Source organism: Coccinella septempunctata, chromosome 6 (genome assembly GCF_907165205.1).
Source record: "Coccinella septempunctata chromosome 6, icCocSept1.1, whole genome shotgun sequence".
NCBI classification, from domain to species: Eukaryota; Metazoa; Arthropoda; class Insecta; order Coleoptera; family Coccinellidae; genus Coccinella; species Coccinella septempunctata.
The window spans coordinates 29280497-29300817 of NC_058194.1; positions in this window are offsets into that span (position 1 = coordinate 29280497).

Below are 20321 nucleotides of genomic sequence, written 5' to 3' on the forward strand. Positions count from 1 at the left end.
CCAGTTTCTGTGTCAATCCCCGAAAATATCGATGTAGTTCATGACATGTTTTTATCAGATCATCGAATTGGGCTAAAACGGATATCTGAAGCACTGATTATTTCATACGAACGAGTTCATCATATAGTTCACGTCAATTTGGACATGAGGAAGATTGCTGCAGAATGGATCCCCAAATGTTTGAATGTTGACCAAGAGCGTGCAAGGGTAGAAGCATCGCGTTCGATCTGTGCTCGATTCTAAAACGATGTAGACTTCTTAAACCGAATCGTTACTATGGATGAGACTGTGTCGAGTGTCAAGTGTCGTATGTCGTATGTCGAGTGTCGAGTGTCGAGTGTCAAGTGTCGAGTTTCAAGTGTCGTGTGTCGTGTGTCAAGTGTCGAGTGTCGAGTGTCGAGTGTCGAGTGTCGAGTGTCAAGTGTCGTGTGTCGAGTGTCGAGTGTCGAGTGTCGAGTGTCAAGTGTCGAGTGTCAAGTGTCGAGTGTCGAGTGTCGAGTGTCGAGTGTGATCTGTGCTCGATTTGGAAACGATGTAGACTTCTTAAACCGAATTGTTACTATGGATGAGACTTGGGTACATTTCTACGATCCAGAAACAAAGCAACAATCGATGGAATGGCGACACTCTGGTTCTGCAAGACCTAAGAAGTTTCGTGTCCAAAAATCTGCTGGAAAAGTTCTTGCTTCAGTTTTTTAGGATTTCCATGGACTAATCATGATTGATTTTTTGGATAAGGGTAGAACAATAACTGGAGATTACTATTCGACATTACTGACCACTCTACGGGAAAAAATTAAAGAGAAAACACTCGGAAAGCTATTCAAATATGTTTTGTTTATGCAGGACGACGCCCCTGCACACAAATCTTATGATGCCATGCTAAAAACTCGTGATTTAGGGTTTGAATTACTAGAACACCTCCCCTATTCACCAGATTTGGCTCCATCCGACTATCATCTCCTTCCTCAACCGAAAAAAAGTTTAAAAGGTCGTAAATTTTCTTCCAACGAGAAGGTAATAAAAGCTGTGGAGGTCTGGTTTGCAGAGCAAGAAGAAACATTTTTTTTGAGAGGTCTAGAGACGTTGTAGGTTCGCTGTAATAAATGTATCCAATTAAGAGGAGAATATGTTGAGTAATGAAATATTTTGACATTGAAATTTTGTTTGGTTCTATAGTAGGCTAAGAATTTTTCAATATATCTTCGAAATATCACCATAAGTAGTCCTAGGAAATTGTACCTTTAGGATGATCGACCCCAGCAATAACGAATGATCTACAGTTGTTGTTACTAGACGAACAGTGGCAGATTTACGTTTATTCTACCATGAAGACCTCGTTTATTAGACACGCTAAACGGCTTTCATCAAAAAGTAGATAAGAGTTTTCATTAATACGATCGTACTGGGTTTGGAGCCCATTTTGAGCCACCCTCAAGTCAACAACCACCCCAATCCTCAAAAACGTTCGGATCAGCATAATTCCGGTGTCCAAAACAACCCCTCGGCCAGAAACGATAATAAATTCATCAGATATCGAATGGGCATTAACGCAAACGTTTCGTACCACTATAGAGAAGTAATTATGGTGTTCCTGACTCCGGGGTGGGGACCTGGAGAGGTTGTTAAACCGGCAAGAGTCATTCTTTATGCGGCATCAATATTAATTAAGTTACTAATTGGATATAGAAGAGGCAGCCCGGTCTTGCGGTCGCATGGGAATGCAGCGGTGGCGCTGCCCGATCCACAGAGCGCGCCCTTATTTAATAGCCAAACCACAGAATTCCAGCGAGCGGTCGCGTTAGCCGTGCGGTCGGCTAGGCCAACTTGGACGTCCGTAAGCCCATGGTCGGAACTCTTTATAATAGTAATTACTGCGCGGTTTGCGTATATGAAGGTGGTTCGGTAGGGTGGAGTTTTTTTTTTCGGAAATGCGGTTTTGGAATGATGAATCGAGCGGGAGGGAAAAATGAGGTTGGTTTGAGGCGAAGGGGTCGGCTACGAAAGGAAATGCAACGTTTCTCGTCAATCGTGTGGGTGGGCTGCTTTGTGTAATGTTTCTTCTATGAATTAGTAGGCCATGAGATCCACTTGTATACTGCATTCACTCGGTTGGCCATGGGAATTTGACACATTTCACTCTGTATAGTACGAAAATGTGGGGTTATGAAGCTTGTCAAAACATTTTTGGGTTTTAAATTAACGCTATGTTGCCCGTTCTACGTAAATGTGTATGTTATTACGTATTTTATCATCATAATGTTGAATCTCTTCGGAAAATATGTGACGAACATAATTGAAGTTTATACAAACTGATTGAAGGCATACCAAATTCAGTTATTTGCATGGAAAATACAGGAGATCAGTATTATGTCATAATATGCAGTAGCTTGAGGAGAGTTAATGTTCGTTATCTTCTTTGGCTAAAGTTTGAATACCTTACATCAGTTGTAGATTTCAAAAATATTAACCCGAAGATGAAATACATATGATGCAGTGGTTGGGAAAGGGTATCTCCCGAAGGAATTAGCAGATAATTACAAGAATGTTAAATTCTTCAACAGTAATTAAAGGAAGTTTCAAGTTAAGATGAACCTTTGAATACGAATTTCACATGAATAAACAATTAGCAGGACAACTGGTTTGTATTTATGGCTGTTCATCTTAATACGTTGATATAATAATAATAATAATTGGGTATTTATTGGTACCTCAAGACATTAACAATGTATAGGACAAGTCAAATGAAAAATAGAAAAATAAATTTTCGGGAACTTATTCTACGATGACATTCATCGAAAATCCTGTAGTAAACTTTTCGCATTAATTCACTCAAACATAAAATTCTCAAATGCCACCACTTTTTTGGGTCTCCCAATAAAAGGAAATTCTTTGTCATCCTCTTCACTCACAATCTTTTTGATTGTGGAAATATTCAGCTGAAATATAAATTGTTTAGATTCAGATGAAACATTATATAAATTCTCTTACATTGAGTATGTTCGCTTCCGTCTGAAGTATTGTGGATTTTAGAATATCAGGGTATAACTATTTGAATGAGCGGACCTGAATTCTAAATAGCACCTGAAACCTTGTCTCTTTTTTCAATAACTTTCGGCACTTTCGTAATAAAAATTGAGATTAGTTGTGGCAAGGGCGTTATGACATCAACGACATTTCATGAGTGCCAACCTTACTCCGGTCTAGTTACAAAAACTTGAGAAAATTATTTCATGGCCAACCGACTGCTAAAATGAATCTGAATGGAGTATATGTGCTGATTCGCCTTCAAAAGCAATTAAATGAAATCCATAAGTACTGAGGCCACAAACATTCATTTTCGATCTATGAATCGATTTACACTGCGTTCTGTGCTCAAATTTCATTTGTTTCGAGTTCAACGATTGAAATTGAAATTGAGAAATGTGTTCTTCAGATTTTTATGGACGACCGGCGCATTCGCCATTCTGCAAAAACGGACAACTATTATTTATTTCAGTATCGATCATGCAGACCATAGCATTACTTAATAATAAACCCATAATACTGGTTTCTGTATAATCTAAATTGAGGGAAAAATCAAAAAGTTCTCAAAATTCTTCATAGAAAACAACCTTCACATATAATCTATAGATATTCCCTGCCTAAAACTGAGTTGATACTGCTTCTATAGGTCATATCTAGGTTGTTATGAAGAATTGCTACATCGAAGTTATTGTTTTGACTCTGTATTGAAATTAAAACTTCACCAACGTTAATGGAATGCACAAAATGCAACTCATACAATCGAACAATGAAATATTGTCATTCATAACCAAGTAACGATAGGAAAATAAGTATGAAGCTTATGAAAGATTCATTGGAATGTCCATTCCATTATGATATTTCACGTAGAGTATGGAAGTAGATAGAGAGTCAATCATGTACACAGGGGAAAGAAATAACTTTTGCCCATACCATTTTTTCCGATTCGGCCCTGATAAAAAGAAATAGCCATTTTGAGTTTTCATAATAAGCTGTGCCACCCCTGGAAAGAGAAAATTACCTTCAGAATAACTGGCCAAATCTGTGACACTACACATCTGTAGATCTTTTTGACAGAGTTATATTCAGCCTAAGTACCCAATTTTTCAAATTTCACAGATAGGTACTATAATTTTTGAACATCAAATTACTCGGAAACGTTACAGGAGAAAATATGAAGAATACTTTTATTTTACAAAACGTTCAAATATTTATTAGATAGCGTCCAACTTTCAAGAGTTGGGTTCTTTGAATTTTGGTACTTTTATGGTACGTGAAGGTCATAATGAGAAAACTGGAAGACCTGGGTGATATCTTGTGTTCGAAAAAGATTTATCAGATAAATGAAAAACTATATTCCGAAATTCATTTCATTCGATGAAACCGTTTGTAAGACATAACTAAAAATAACATTTTTTATGTTTTTTCAAGAGCCTGTATCTATTGAACCGAGCCGATTCGGAAAAAATGGTAGGGAAGAAAATTGTTTCTTTTGACCTCAAGAATCTACCCTTAAAATATTCTTATGATTCAAAAATTCGCCCTGTGGAGTCAATTCAAGAATTGGCAAACACAATCGAAAAGCATATTCTCCTAGAATCAAAGAGTAACAAGTTGTTACTCTTAAGTAAAATATTGTATCCAATAAATGTTGTTTCGAGTGAAAATTATGTTCACTTATATTCTATTATTGTCTGCAATAAATGAAGAGTTGAAACAAACTGAGAATTAAATGTAAAATTTGAAAGGGAAACACTTTCTGGACTGAACGTCCTTAAAAGAATCAGAAGTTTAGTGGAGTAGCAAGTAATTTAGTTTAATACTGCCCTACTCGACTAAATTCTTGATTGTCACTTGCCACTAATGTGGTTATACATTTTAGCTGAGCAATCAATTCAAAGAAAGAAATAAGTTTGTCACCTTTCGGCTTTCAAAGGAATGTAGTCAAATCTTTTTCAGCCATCAGTCAATAGATATACCGAAAAATACTACATAATTGCATATTTATCGCCTCTATCATCAAAACTCATGCGACAGAATAACAAGTCCCTCGAAATCGTCCGTTCCCCAACAATGTGATTTATGCAAATCATTATTTTTCCAGCAAACACACCGAGATTATAATAAAGCAAACATAATATTCCTTTTTCTCGCCGACTATTTTCGGTGTACCGCTTTCGCTCGCGTGTTCAAGATCGAAATCTTGCTCGGAATGCGGTGTATTTATTCGAAGACGGTATCTTGATCAATAAACGGAAAACTTCGAAATTACCAGGGCCGGAGTTCGGGATGCAGGTCCGGCGATCAAGCCCGACAGTTTTTGGAATGTTAAAACATATCGATTTCTCGATACTGTTGGGTTTTCATTCATTTCTCGAAAAATGAGATCATGTGTCCATCTGTGAAAATTGTGGAGTTGAAAAGGTACACGAAATTTTTGGGAATTCATCGAAGGACTTCGTGAGACTTCTCGTGACTTTCTGGGACTTGCCCAGACTTACGACCTCCAGTGAAATCATATGACCATTATTGTTATTATAACTGGATAGTCGTATGAGTTTTTTCATGAAAAATCAGGGATAATAATAGTATGATACTAGAAACAATAGAGTGCTATCAACTAGTGAAAAATCTTGTAGTTGTGGTACTCAGTTTGCTGATTGAAAAAACATGCACAATCCACCATTCTATAGCCGAATCTTTTCAAGGGAGGCTTCGAAACAAAACTAGAAACTGAAAAGTAAAAAATATATACTCCATTCACTTTTATTTTCATTCACATTTATCTTAGCACTCGGTTGGCCATGGAAATTTGACACATTTACGAAAATGTGGGGTTATGAAGCTTGTCAAAACATTTTTGGGTTTTGAATGAACGCTATGTTGCTCGTTCTACGTAAAAGTTTCTGTTATTACGTATTTTATCACAATGTTGAATCTCTTCGGAAAATATGTGACGAACATAATTGAAGTTTATACAAACTGATTGAAGGCATACCAAATACAGTTATTTGCATGGAAAATACAAGAGATCACTATAATATCATAATATGCACTGACTTGAGGAGAGTTAATGTTCGTTATCTTCTTTGGCTAAAGTTTGAATACGTTACATCAGTTGTAGATTTCAAAAATATTAACCCGAAGATGAAATGCATATGATGCAGTGGTTGGGAATGGGTATCTCCCGAAGGAATTAACAGATAATTACAAGAATGTTAAATTCTTCAACAAAAATCATTTTTCATCAATATAAGTAAAAGGAATGGGGTATTTTCCTAAATTTCAAAATATATGTCATAAAAATCCTTATAACTCAAATATCTCGAAATATATTTTTTTCGAATTTTAACATATTGCATTTTGTCTGTATTCGATTACGAAAATTCTGATTTCAGAAGTGCTCTTGTGAACATTCTACGTCATTTTTACAATCCGGCAACGCCCATTTGTGTCAGTAATGGTCATGAAAGTTTTCTGATCACCATAGACGTAATAAATATCAAGTTTGATGATCACATTTGACAAGAAAAACACATAATGACACAAAATGTCATCGGTTTTAAGAAGGTAAAGACACAGATTACAGAAACAATTTTTTGTAATCTGTGGATATCTTCTTGATCGGTTCCAGTGTTGTCGAATTAACAAAAATTACTATACTTTAATGAAGGCATTCTACGTCACAAGCTTTCCATAGTCGAAGTTTCGAAGGGTGTTTTTCTGAAATGTCTGAATTTTGAAGCGAATCTTTTACGTGTTGGATAACAAGTAGAAAAGGCTTTCCATTAATAATCTCAAATTCGGTTTTGGAGTTTTAGGAAACTAGCCCATTGAAGGAAGTTTCAAGTCCAGATGAACTTCACCTTTGAGCAAAAACTTCACATGAATAAACAATTAACAGGACAACTGGCGCGTATTTGTGGCTGTTCATCTTAATACATTGATATAATAATAATAATTAGGTATTTATTGGTACCTTGAGACATTAATAATGTATAGGACAAGTCAAATGTTAATTCTGCTGAAATTTTTGTTTAAAGGTGAAGTTCCTCTTGCCTTGAAACTTCCTTCAAATCTTTCGACTTCCATTGATGCAAATGGATTTTTGTTGAAGAATTCAACATTCTTGTTGAATTCCTTCGAGAGATACGCATTTTTTACCACAGCATCATATGCATTTCATCTTCACGTTGATTAATCTAAATTCTACAACTGATGTAACGTCTTCAACCTAGCCAAAGAAGATAACCAACAATAACTCTCCGCAAGTTACTGCATATTGTGTCACTAACTCAAAAGTAAAAATAATTATATTTAAAAACTTATCTCTTGTATTTTCCAGGCAAATAAGTAGATTTGGTATGCTTTCAATCAGTAAAAACGTCAGTTATGTTCGTCACATATTTTCCGAAGTGATTCGAATGTGTCAAATTTCCATGGCCAACCGAGTGCTGAAATAAAAGTGAATTGAGTTTATATCTTCGATTTACTCGGAATTTGTGAAGAGTAACCGGGAATTTGGTGGGAAATCATGGGTTTTCGAATACGCCGTTTTCAATTGTGTGAAATCAGAAGGCTAATTTGTTTGAGCTCCATGCAACACCGAAAAACAATAGAAGAGCGAAGATTTATCACAATTTATACAGTTCTTATAGAGCACCGTCGAAATATAAGAGAGGTTTCGCGTAAATTTCAATTAGATATGGGTCGTGTTCGAAATGAAGCCTTTGTGATACGCCGTGTATAATACCAACTGTGCGAAAATTACGACGCAATTAAATCCGCGCATTTCTATGAAGTCATTCCGTTGCAGAATAATGGGCCTGAGATTCTCAATAACTCATTCGGAACAAAAACACTGCCGTTGGAAATACCGAACATATAAAATGTGCAATGTGTCTCTGAACGGCGAAAAATGTTAATTTCATCGGTGCAAACATCAATCTTCGTTGACGTAAAACATGAATACTCGAAAACAGCATACAAAAAAAAATGTTAATGAGTTGATACGACTATCAATTTCCAACTCCTAAGATTTCATTTAGCCACGACATAAGTTTAATTGAAGTTAAAAGAACAATCAATAAACCATTGATCATTACTTCATCTGCATACTTCAATGCGCATCTGCAGCCCTTTTCTTCTATCTATACTCCATTCAGATTTATTTTAGCAGTTGGTTGGCCATAAAATAATTTTCTCAAGTTTTTGAAACTAGAACGGAGTGAGTTTGGCACCCACATTTTCGGACTATACAGAGTGAAATGTGACAAATTTCCATGGCCAACCCACTGCTAAAATAACCATTCTTCCTTATTTCATTATTACGCTTCTCATTATCGATTGATGTTTCGAACGAGTTGGATTAAAACTGGATTCAATCATTGTCTGGCTAATTATGACAGGACTGTTCACGGAGGATTCAAGAACAATCCCTTACCTCCTCGTAGTCGGTTCAAACAATGTTATTAGTTTAATCGCACGCTAGCCCCTATCATTATTTCTGCACGTGAATTGGCAATAATTATCAGTATGCGGTATTATTATTTTCTATTACGCTTATTGGGCGAATCAAGATGATTACACGGTGCCGTGTCTTAGACCCAGTCCTGGGAAGCGAAGCAGAAATGATGGAAATTGTGTGGTTAACTGTGTTTCACACGTTTTTCGTGTAGGATTAGTTGAGATCGTGTGGAAATTATGTAATGAGCGCGTTTTACGCTCGAAATCAAACACCAGCCTTGATTGATATAACTTCTGACCAATTTTTTTGGATTTCAAAGGGGAGGCACTGCTACCTCATGATCTATCATCACATCAGAGCTGTTGTCGCCTTCAAGTTCCACAGTTCTAATGAACTCCAGTATCTGGAATGGCTCCAAGGAGATCTCCAACCAAGGAGACCTTCTTTTGCAAGTTCTGACATCCCAAGCTTTTTCTGCTGTGACTTTACTCCATTCACTTTTATTTTAGCACTCGGTTGGCTATGGAAATTTCACACATTTCACTCTGTATAGTACGAAAATGTGGAGTTACGACGCTTGTCAAAACATTTTTGGGTCTAAAATCAACGCTATGTTGCCCATTCTACGTAAATGCTTCGGTTATTACGTATTTTATCACAATGTCGAATCTCTTCGGAAAATATGTGACGAATATAATTGAAGTTTATACAAACTGATTGAAGGCATACCAAATCCAGTTATTTGCATGGGAAATACAAGAGATCAGTATAATATAAGCTGAAATATAAGTCGTTTAGATTCAGATGAAACATTATATAAATTCTCTTACATTGAATATGTTCGCTACCATCTGACGTATTGTGTATTTTAGAATATCAGGGTATAACTATTTGAATGAGCGGACCTGAATTCTAAATAGCACTTCCTGAAACCCTATCTCTTTTTTCAATTACTTTCGGCATTTTCGTAATAAAAATTGATATTAGTTGTGGCAACGGCGTTATGACATTAACGACATTTCATGAGTGCCAACCTCACTCCGTTCTAGTTACAAAAACTTGAGAAAATTATTTCATGGCCAACCGACTGCTAAAATAAATGTAAATGCAGTATAGCAATGGAAAGGCATTCTGTCACAAGGTGTTTTGTTTCCTCCAGTCACTTTTTGCTAGATCCAATATCTCCTAGTCTTGCCTATAGAATTCGTTCAGTTTTCTTCTGCACTTCCATATCATCTTAGAAGGATAGAGAAGTGAATGCAGGGCATTTTAGGTAGGAGAATATCAATTTGAAGTTTTGTAAAACAGGTAGATGTTGAGTTGGTGACTTGATTCGGTATCTATTGAAAGTCCAGTCCTGTCTTCTAGTTCGAACCGAGCTCCATCATTGCAATAAGGCCAAGTTTGTAATTTTATGCACATTTAATGACACCAGCAATAGAGGAGGAATAATAAAGATAAATCAATACCGTTATTCGATAAAGTCGATTAAGGAGAAATACGATATATCAATTTAGTCTAGGAAATGGACATTCATCGGTAATTCTGCCCAACATAGACGTTATTGTTATAAATCGACACAAAAACATTCCAGGATCTTTCTACTGCCAAGTTAATAGCCATAGATGATTTATTACCAATCACTTACGACTCGTTTCATGATCATTTTTGTTACATTAGGGCCGATATAATCTAAAATAACTATTAGTGGCTAGATACTAGATCCCAAACTTGAGCACCTGGAGAAATTGGAATACTCATAACCAATGTAGGGACGTTAGAGACTTATAAAAGTTACCTACCTATCACATTTCTAGTCAGATTGCTCAAGTTTATGAGAAACTCCTTTATCCTCGTAGGACTACCTATTTTCGAAAAATGAAACTTAATGAATACTAGTATTTCAAGAAATATTTGTACTCAGTTAGGCTAGAGGATAGATTTTGTTACTGTAGCTGAACGATTCTCCAGAAAATTCAGTTCTGAGACATTACTTGCTCGTCGGATGTTGTGGATAATGAATGAATTTGAGTTTCCTCACAATTTTTCTTTACTATTGATATTTAGAGCTTTTCAAGTTAGGAATATAAACTTTCAGAAAAACTATGTATTCAGTGTAAACCTACCTCTGAAATAGTAGGCCAACAGCTTGATCAGTAAGCCAACGCCAAAATCAGTTAGCTAAGGTCAGTAAACCTGGTAGAAATTGTAGCAATGGCTAGATCAGTGAGCCAACAGCTAGATCAGTGAGTTAATCAGCGGCCAGCTCAGTGAGGCAGCGGCTAAATCAGTGAGCCAAAGGTAACTTCAAAAGCCAATGGCTAAATGAGTAAGACAATGGCTATATCGCTAAGCCAATAGCTATGTTATTCAGCTAATAGCTCTTTCAGGTAGACGACGACGGCTAGTACAGTAAGCTAGAGGCAGAATCAGTAAGCCTACTGCTGAAATAGTAGGCCCAACAGCTTCATCAGTAAGCCAACGCTAAAATTATTTAGCCAAAGGAACAATACAACAGTAAGCCACCGCCTAGGTCAGTAAACCAACAAGTATCAATGGCCTAGATCAGTGGGTTAGTGAGTCAACAGCTAACAGCTAGAACACTAAGTCAATCAGCGGCTAGCCCAGTAAGCCAGCGGCTAAATCAGCGAGCCAATGGTGGGTTAGAAAGACAATGGCTACATTAGTAAAACAACGTCTATATCGCTAAGTCAACATATATTTCATTCAGGTAGTTGGACGACGACAGTACAGTAAGCCAGAGGGAGAATCAGTAAGCCTACTGCTTCATCAGTAAGCCAACGCCGAAATCAGTTAGCCAAAGGAACAATACAGTAAGCCAACGCCTAGGTCGGTAAACCAACAAGTATCAATGGCCTAGATCAGTGAGCCAACAGCTGGATCAGTGAGTCAACAGCTAACAGCTAGAACATTAAGTCAATCAGCGGCTAGCCCAGTAAGCCAGCGGCTAAATCAGTGAGCCAAAGGTGGGTTAGAAAGACAATGGCTATATTAGTAGAACAACGTCTATATCGCTAAGAGAATAGATATTTCATTCAGGTAGGTAGAAGACGGCTAGTACAGTAAGCTAGAGGGAGAATCAGTAAGCCTACTGCTGAAATAGTAGGCCAACAGCTTCATCAGTAAGCCAACGCCAAAATCAGTTAGCCAAAGGGACAACACAACAGTCAGCCAACGCCTAGGTCGGGAAACCAACAAGTATCAATGGCCTAGATCAGTGAGCCTACAGCTGGATCAGTGAGTCAACAGCTAGAACACTAAGTTAATCAGCTGCTAGCCCAGTAAGCCAGCGACTAAATCAGCGAGCCAAAGGTGGGTTAGAAAGACAATGGCTACATTAGTAAAACAACGTCTATATCGCTAGGTCAGTAGCTGGACGACGCGCGACGGCTAGATCAGTAAGCCAGATGCAGAATTAATAAGCCTACTGCTGAAATAGTAGGCCCACAGCTTGATCAGTAAACCAATATCGAAATCATTCAGGCGAAGGCAAATTCAAGTTAACGCCAAAATCAGTTAGACAAAGGAATAAATCAACAGTGAGCCAACGCCTAGGTCAGTAAATCAACAGGTAAATCATTGTACTAATGGCTAGATCAGTGAGCCAAGAGGTATATCAATTAGCCCACAGCTAGACCAGTAAGTTAGTCAGGAGCCAGCTGAGTTTGGAAATTGCCGAATGGATGAGTCAAAGATTAGTTTAAAAGCCAATGGCTACATCAGTAAGACAACCGCTATATCGCTTAGTCAAGGACCTTTTTATTCCGCTTACGACTAGATCAGGTGCTGAATCAGTGAGCCAATGGTTTGTCAGCTAAGTCAACGGCATTATCACTAAACAAGAGAGAGGATCAGTAGTAGCACTAGGCTAACTGCTTGATCAGCCAACGACAACGCCAAAATTAGTAATGCAGTAACATGCAACAGTGAGTTGCAAGATAGCTAGATCATAGAGCAATTCACTCACGTTTGTTGCAGAACAGGAAGCAAACAGATTCGTCGTCGTGCCATTCGAGAAGAAATTGTCTCATCTTCAGAGCATCGACTTTTGCCGCAATTTTACGCTGTCATCTAGCCGAAGACAATATTCGTTTCATGTTTAATTCTGCGGTAGCTTCGTCGAGGACCTCGGGGAAAGCCACGGACGGAAATAGGAAAGGCGGACGAGCAGGCGAAACGTAACGGATACCGTAGCTTTGATTTTCCGCGAATCACCCTCAAGAAAGAGAGTATCCCTCGGAAAGTAAACGTTAAATATTTAGCGAACCAGGCCGGCGCTGCCTATCCACTCCTCGTCTTCTTATTCCGTAATTTAAAAGTTAGCCCCAAGACACGGCGCGCCATAAGCGCTGCCTCGTATTATTTATCCTTCTCAAATGACTCCGACCAGCCCGCGTTTGCGTTCAGACACGTTAAATATTTTATTAGAAGTTATTAAAATTTCAGCTTTCGGAACTTGTTCGCCTTCGTCCGTGCCAACTTTCGGGTACAAGATTCATTAGGCTTTATAACAATTACGTAAAAGCCAGCTGATTAATTCAGGCGAAAGTGCTCGGATTGGGTTTGGATGAGCCGTTTTTTTTTTTGGCGAGGTGGTTCGTGGAAGGAGAGACTGTTCGAGATTTGGAAAACGGTGATCGATATCTCCTTGGATTCGTTTCGGCGGATTTTCAGATTCCACGAATTTTATAGCCTTGTGTATGTATATGAACCTCAAAGGCACGCCGAGGTCCCTGGAATCACACTGCCAGAGATCTCTGCTGACATGGGAGTGCCGTAATACGATAAAGCAACTGGCCAGAGACAACAACTGACTCTACTGTGGGTACCAGGGCACTGTGGTGTTGATGGAAACAAGAAAGCCGATGAACTTGCAAAAAGAGCATCAAGGTAAATACCTGCTGTACCTGAGCCTTTTTTTGGGCTTGGAAAGTACCAATACAAGGCAGCGGTCCAACAATAGGAGTTGAACAACAGAATAACCCTCTGGAGAAACACTCCTGGACTTTCTCAGTCAAAGAAATTCGTGATGATTTCACCGACCTACACCAGAAAACTGCTAAAGCTGTCACGAGCAGAGCTTCGGGTGATGGTGGGACTGCTGACAGGGCACTGTCGGTACAAATACCATTTGCACCCTATGGGAAAGTCAGCAGATGATATTTGTAGGCTCCGTGGATCAGAAGCAGAAACAGCTGACCACATGGTAAGCAAGTATCCAGAGCTGGCGGATCTAAGAACCACTCATATGGGGAAACCGGTCCTGGATACTCACGAGGTAACTGCTAAGGCCCCTTAGGATGTTGTCGGTTTTATCAACACCATTGACGATCTCCTTGGGTTCTTATGAATGAGTAAGGTAGAGAACAAAAGATCTACATGGTCGCAGTTCTCGTTCAAATAATAATAATAGCCTTATGTTCAGCTGCATTTTTTGCGATCAACAACATGCATGCCAATGCACCTCTGTTGATGGAGCCTAGTAGTGGATGAGCTGCTCCACAGACCCACAGAGCCTGGCTGCCAAAGTGTAGGCTATGCTGACGACAACTATACTTCCAGCTATACAATCCATCTCTCTGAATAGAGTGGAAGTTTGAAGTTGAGTATCTGGAAATAACCATTCATTCATTCATCTCGTTACCGAGAATAAATCTACAAAAAGACACAAAAACAAAACTATCGGTGCGATCAAACTTCTAATTTCTTAGGGCTACTTGCGACTGTGTGTCCTCCTGTGACTGAAGAGACCCAACCGTGACCAACACATCCTTCCACACTCCGGGCATGGATAGTCACCAAACAGATCTTGCCGCCGCTGTATTCTCCTCGAGTCTTCATTATAACTGTGCACCAAAGACCTCCACTGTGATCTGTCTAACGCTAGTTGTTCCCAGTTATGATTGGCGTCAACTGATTTTAGAGAATGATGCAGTATATCCTTAAACCGCTTATACTGGCCTCCTGGTTTCCGAGCTCCCTCTGTGAATTCGCCGTGCAGAGCTATTTTGGAGAGTCTTGTGTTCTGCATCCTCAGAATGTGGCCGCTCCATCTGAGTCGGGCCCTCGTTACTTGAGTCTCAATTGTTGTACAACTCGCGCGCTGCAAGACTTCTGCATTTGATACTTTGTGGAACCATCTGATGTACATTATTTGTCTTATATGTTGTTGCGTTTGTTCAAGCTGTTTGATATGTCGCCAGTAGGGCGTCCAGCTTTCGCTTCCGTAAAGAAGCGTTGGGAGGACCACTGCTTTGTAAACAGCTGTCTTGGAGTTCAGATTGAGATCGTGATTTTGAAACACTCTGTCCTTTAGCTTCCAGAAGGCCCGTGATGCCGAATTGATACGGTTGTGTATTTTCGTGTCTAGGTTAGCCCTACTATTCATGAAGCTTCCCGAATATTTGAACTGCTTGACCTGATCTAGAGTTTCACCCTGATTTCAGGCTGATATATGTTTGAAGGCCTTCTGGCTTGAATATCTGGGAATAACCATAGATACTAAGTTTCTGTGGAATAATCATATTGGGATGGCTGCTAACGTCATGATTGTGAGACCATTAATCACTTATAAGGCAATAGTCTGGGAGTGCCAAGTGCCAAGGCAAGTTGTAATAGTACGAAAAAAACCCTCGGTGTAATCCAAAGGCTAGCCTATGTTTTCATCAAGCTTTCAGAGCCTATCCAGCTAGGGCACTGGAGATCACTACAGATCTCACACCCCTTCATCTTGTAGAATATAGATCAGCCCATGAGGCTATCCTAGAGCAAATGGTGATGGGATAATTAGAAAGGGACTGAGGGACCCACTGACTTAGCTATCGGCTAATATTCCTGTGAAACTCCAAGCTTGCTAACTCCCATATTTCAAGCATCGACCTGTCATGACATGTGTCATCATGACAGTTAAAATGTCAAGCAATGTTCAATTCAGGTCATGACTTCAAAAATCTCTCCGAAGAGAAATGAAAACGAAAGGATGCGGAATCTGCATCATTTCACGAAATTACCGGCAATTACTGGTCATGACGTTATCCTGCGCATCATCCATGTAACGTACCGTTGCCTGATCGGCCTCGGGCAAACCTATGTAGAACAAATATCGTCATGGATTAAGTCAGCAATACATCCCCGCGGCCATCAATCGTTTTTGCCCGGTCACGATCATAGAACGTAAGTGGGTGTCCGCCTTTAGGTGTATCCTCTACACATCCCAAGAATTAATTTCAGATGCACGCCGTGTAATTGATTCAGAGACGACTGATTTCGATTAAGTTTACAATCGACCCATAACAAGATTTTATGAATATTAACTGGTGGTATGTTAGCCGGATAGAAACCCGTAGTCTACAATCTATAAACATGTATTAAGAGACTAGGCGGCATATTGCCTAGGTGGAGACTTGTATTGGCTGTGTGGAGCCTAACCAAATTTATTCATCGGGTGTGTGGTTTGTTATTTTTTGCCAGTTGCAAGAGTTAAATTACCGTAAAAAATGTACCCTTATCAGTATGAAGAAATGATCAGATTTAGGTTAAGATACATCCAATGGTGAACTACGCTGTTGAGGATAAATGGAAAAAGATTTCACTACTGAACTGATATACTACGATTGGAGAACTCTTCGGCAGATCAGTGTGGATGGGGTAGGAACTGGCGGAGAAAATATAACTGATGATTCCCTCAGAAAAAAACCATAAAAAGCAACTTCGTTTATGTACTGATGTATTGAGTTAGTTGTTTACAGTTGTAACGACGTTCTTTGGATATCTTGAGCGCCAGCTATTCTTTGAAGGGAAAAATAGCAAACCTAACTCAGTGGCTTTGAATTGAAGGCAAGGCAATAAGGAACACAATAGCCACTATTATTAAAATCAGTCAAGTGAGAAGCGTATTACAATTGGTGGAATAGGGACAGTTTCTGCACCCAACGGGTTTGCACGCCAGCCAGAAAATCTTACTCCCAGAAATGATAGAACTGAGTAGGATAGGGGAAAAAGCACTCTTTTCACTCTCTAGTTTCTGCTTTCAACGGGTTTTCACTCCAATCAGAATATCGTACTCCCAGAAGTAGGATATGGGGTTGAAACTGAGGTGTTTACAGTTGTAACGACGTTCTTTGGATATCTTGAGCGCCAGCTATTCTTTAAATGGAAAAATAGCAAACCTACCTTGGTGGCTTTGAATTGAAGGCAAGGCAATAAGGAACACAACAGCTACTATTATTAAAATCAGTCAAGTGAGAAGCGTATTACAATTGGTGGAATAGGGACAGTTTCTGCACCCAACGGGTTTGCACGCCAGCCAGAAAGTCGTACTCCCAGAAGTGATAGAACTGATTAGGATAGGGGAAAAAGCACACTTCTCACTCTCTAGTTTTTGCTTTCAACGGGTTTTCACTCCAACCAGAATATCGTACTCCCAGAAGTAGGATATGGGGTTGAAACTGAGGTGTTTACAGTTGTAACGACGTTCTTTGGATATCTTGAGCGCCAGCTATTCTTTAAATGGAAAAATAGCAAACCTACCTTGGTGGCTTTGAATTGAAGGCAAGGCAATAAGGAACACAACAGCTACTATTATTAAAATCAGTCAAGTGAGAAGCGTATTACAATTGGTGGAATAGGGACAGTTTCTGCTTCCAACGGGTTTGCACGCCAGCCAGAAAGTCGTACTCCCAGAAGTGATAGAACTGATTAGGATAGGGGAAAAAGCACACTTCTCACTCTCTAGTTTCTGTTTTCAACGGGTTTTCACTCCAATCAGAATATCGTACTCCCAGAAGTAGGATATGGGGTTGAAACTGAGGTGTTTACAGTTGTAACGACGTTCTTTGGATATCTTGAGCGCCAGCTATTCTTTAAAGGAAAAAATGGTGGTTTTGAATTGAAGGCAAGGCAATAAGGAACACAAAAGCCACAATTATCAAAATCAGTCAAGTGAGGAGCGTATTACAATGGGTGGAATAGGGACAGTTTCTGCACCCAACGGGTTTGCACGCCAGCCAGAAAATCGTACTCCCAGAAGTGATAAAACTGATTAGGATAGGGGAAAAAGCACATTTTTCACTCTCTAGTTTCTGCTTTCAACGGGTTTTCGCTCCAATCAGAATATCGTACTCCCAGAAGTAGGATATGGGGTCGAAACTGAGGTGTTTACAGTTGTAACGACGTTCTTTGGATATCTTGAGCGCCAGCTATTCTTTAAAGGGAAAAATAGCAAACCTACCTTGGTGGCTTTGAATTGAAGGCAAGGCAATAAGGAACACAACAGCCACTATTATTAAAATCAGTCAAGTGAGAAGCGTATTAAAATTGGTGGAATAGGGACAGTTTCTGCACCCAACGGGTTTGCACGCCAGAAAATCTTACTTCCAGAAGTGATAGAACTGATTAGAATAGGGGAAAAAGCACACTTTTCACTATCTAGTTTCTGCTTTCAACGGGTTTTCACTCCAATCAGAATATCGTACTCCCAGGAGTAGGATATGGGGTTGAAACTGAAGTTCCCAAGAAGACCGTTCGGATTCGACTCACTTGTGATACTACCGTCCGTGGTCCCCCTTAGACCCGCTGTCCTCTCAGACAATTGGTATGGCGAACACCAGATGACCGGTGTATTTGGTCACTTGGCGCGGATATCTTGCCAAGTCATGAGCACGGCTCATTTACGACCAGTCGTTTATGTTCTGCTCTCCCGTCGATTTTTCGCCTTTAATCACGCCTAAACCGTATAACGCATTCTTCATAGGACGCGCAAATTATATTTATTTTAGCAATTTCCTATTCGAGCGGCCCGTGAACGTTTTGTAGCAATTACACACTGTGACTGATTCTTTGATCTCGGTTTTGCAATTGGAATTTCGTATCGGAATTCCAATAAAAAGTTATGGCTTCCATTTAGCGATAGCTGGCCTCGGCGCTATATGGAGAGGTCGTAACTTATCTGCATCTAATAGCCGGTAATTTTCTTGTGGATGTGGAGGTATTGGATTGGGTGGATATTTTATTCGCAATAATACACTTACGCCTTTCATATTGTCCCTTCCTAAAAATATAAAGTGGAATCTCTCAATTGTTGGCTCTCTGCACTGGAAAGATGCCGAGAAGGACAAATTTAATGGTTCTGAATGCTGTATCGAGTGTTTAGGCCGTTATCAACGATAGTTTTTTGCCTTTTTGGGTCGAGTGATTCATAAAGTTACTTATCTTCAAAATAAATGTAGAAGCAGGCTGGCGTGCAAACACGTTGGAGTCAGAAACTAGAATGGTGATCGAGTGTGTCTTTTATCCTATCTTAATCAGTTCTATCACTGCTGGGAGTACGATTTTTTGTTGCCTCGTCTGGCGTTTAAACCTATTGGAAACAGAAACCAGAGTGTAGAGAATTCATTGCCCGTTAAGTGTAAGTCTTGGTTCTGACTGGCGAAGGAATCCGTAACACCACTTTTCTGTTGCTATTTTTTAACTTTTTTTATTTCTGATCAAATCAATGGAAGGTTTGGCGATTTTATTAGTACATCGGACAAAGGAGAAGCGAGTTGCTCCTTGCCTTGTTGGCAACAGTTTAAGAACCGCTGTTTCCACCGATACCATCTTCCAAAGATAGACGTTTCGTCGAATTCGGCTTCGTACTTCAATGCCGCATCAGATATGGGAAAACGCCGGCAAATCAATCAGTCAACCGTAGAATTTGGGTCGCGTCAGAGATCCAAAAATTCAAGCTCGTAGATAGATAGCCTCAATTACCGCATAAAGTGCAATTTCATCCAGTATGAATGCCTGCGATCTCCACTCAAAAATGGTATCGAACGACTCTCTGATTAACATCTATCGAGTGGCATCTGAATGGCTTTCGACCGTGAAATCTTGGTGGGGCTCGAGGTAAATGTTTCCTGTGGCATTGCCACCCAAATCTCGGGGCATTGGATATCCTCGAATTGTTGGATCAACATAAGGAACCTAAAAAAAAACGAAAATCACTGAATTTGGTACAGAGGAGTTTCATGGTGCTACTTATTTCGAAGATGGACTCCCTCAAGATACTTTTTACTGAGCAATTCGTGATTTTCCCGTAGAATTTCATTGAAAATATTTTCCACGATAACAATTATTAGAGAAAAATCATAAGAAGTTGCTATTTTCAATCCCTAATTATATATACTCAATTCAAATTTATTTTAGCAGTCGGTTGGCCATGAAATAATTTTCTCAAGTTTTTGTAACTAGAACGGAGTAAGGTTGGCACTCATGCAATGTCCAAAGATTATAGAGTAGAAAGATAGGAAACGAAGCGACTAGAGTGATGTGAGCGCCATCTGTGTTTCAAATGTGTTTTTAAGGCCCTAAGACTGGTTAAAATTTCAATTCGAGGGACATATGAAATTTTGCGAGATGTCAGAGTCAGATGGCCATTTTGATCAAACCGGTTTTGAATGTTTTGATTCTCGTATCCATAGACAACCTCGTATCGCCTTTTGTTTTTCGAGCCCCTTCTAGTTGCTGATTATTGAAATTGTTGACTAATTTCTTGGCGAAAACCTCAGAATATCGTTCGAAAATTATTGTATGGTGAAGAACTGTGAATCAAATAAAACGAATTTTTTCCTAACAAAAATGGGAATGTAAGTATTAACTGGTAACATGTGACTCGGTCATTCATTGATTTTTGTTTTCAGTGCTACGAAGTGGATAAAATTTTCAGGGCGTAAAGGCCTGCAAACACTACTGACTACACCATGTGCAATGAACATTTTACTGCAAGTCGATTGAGAAGTGTTTATCCACGTGAATTTTTGTATGCAGGAAG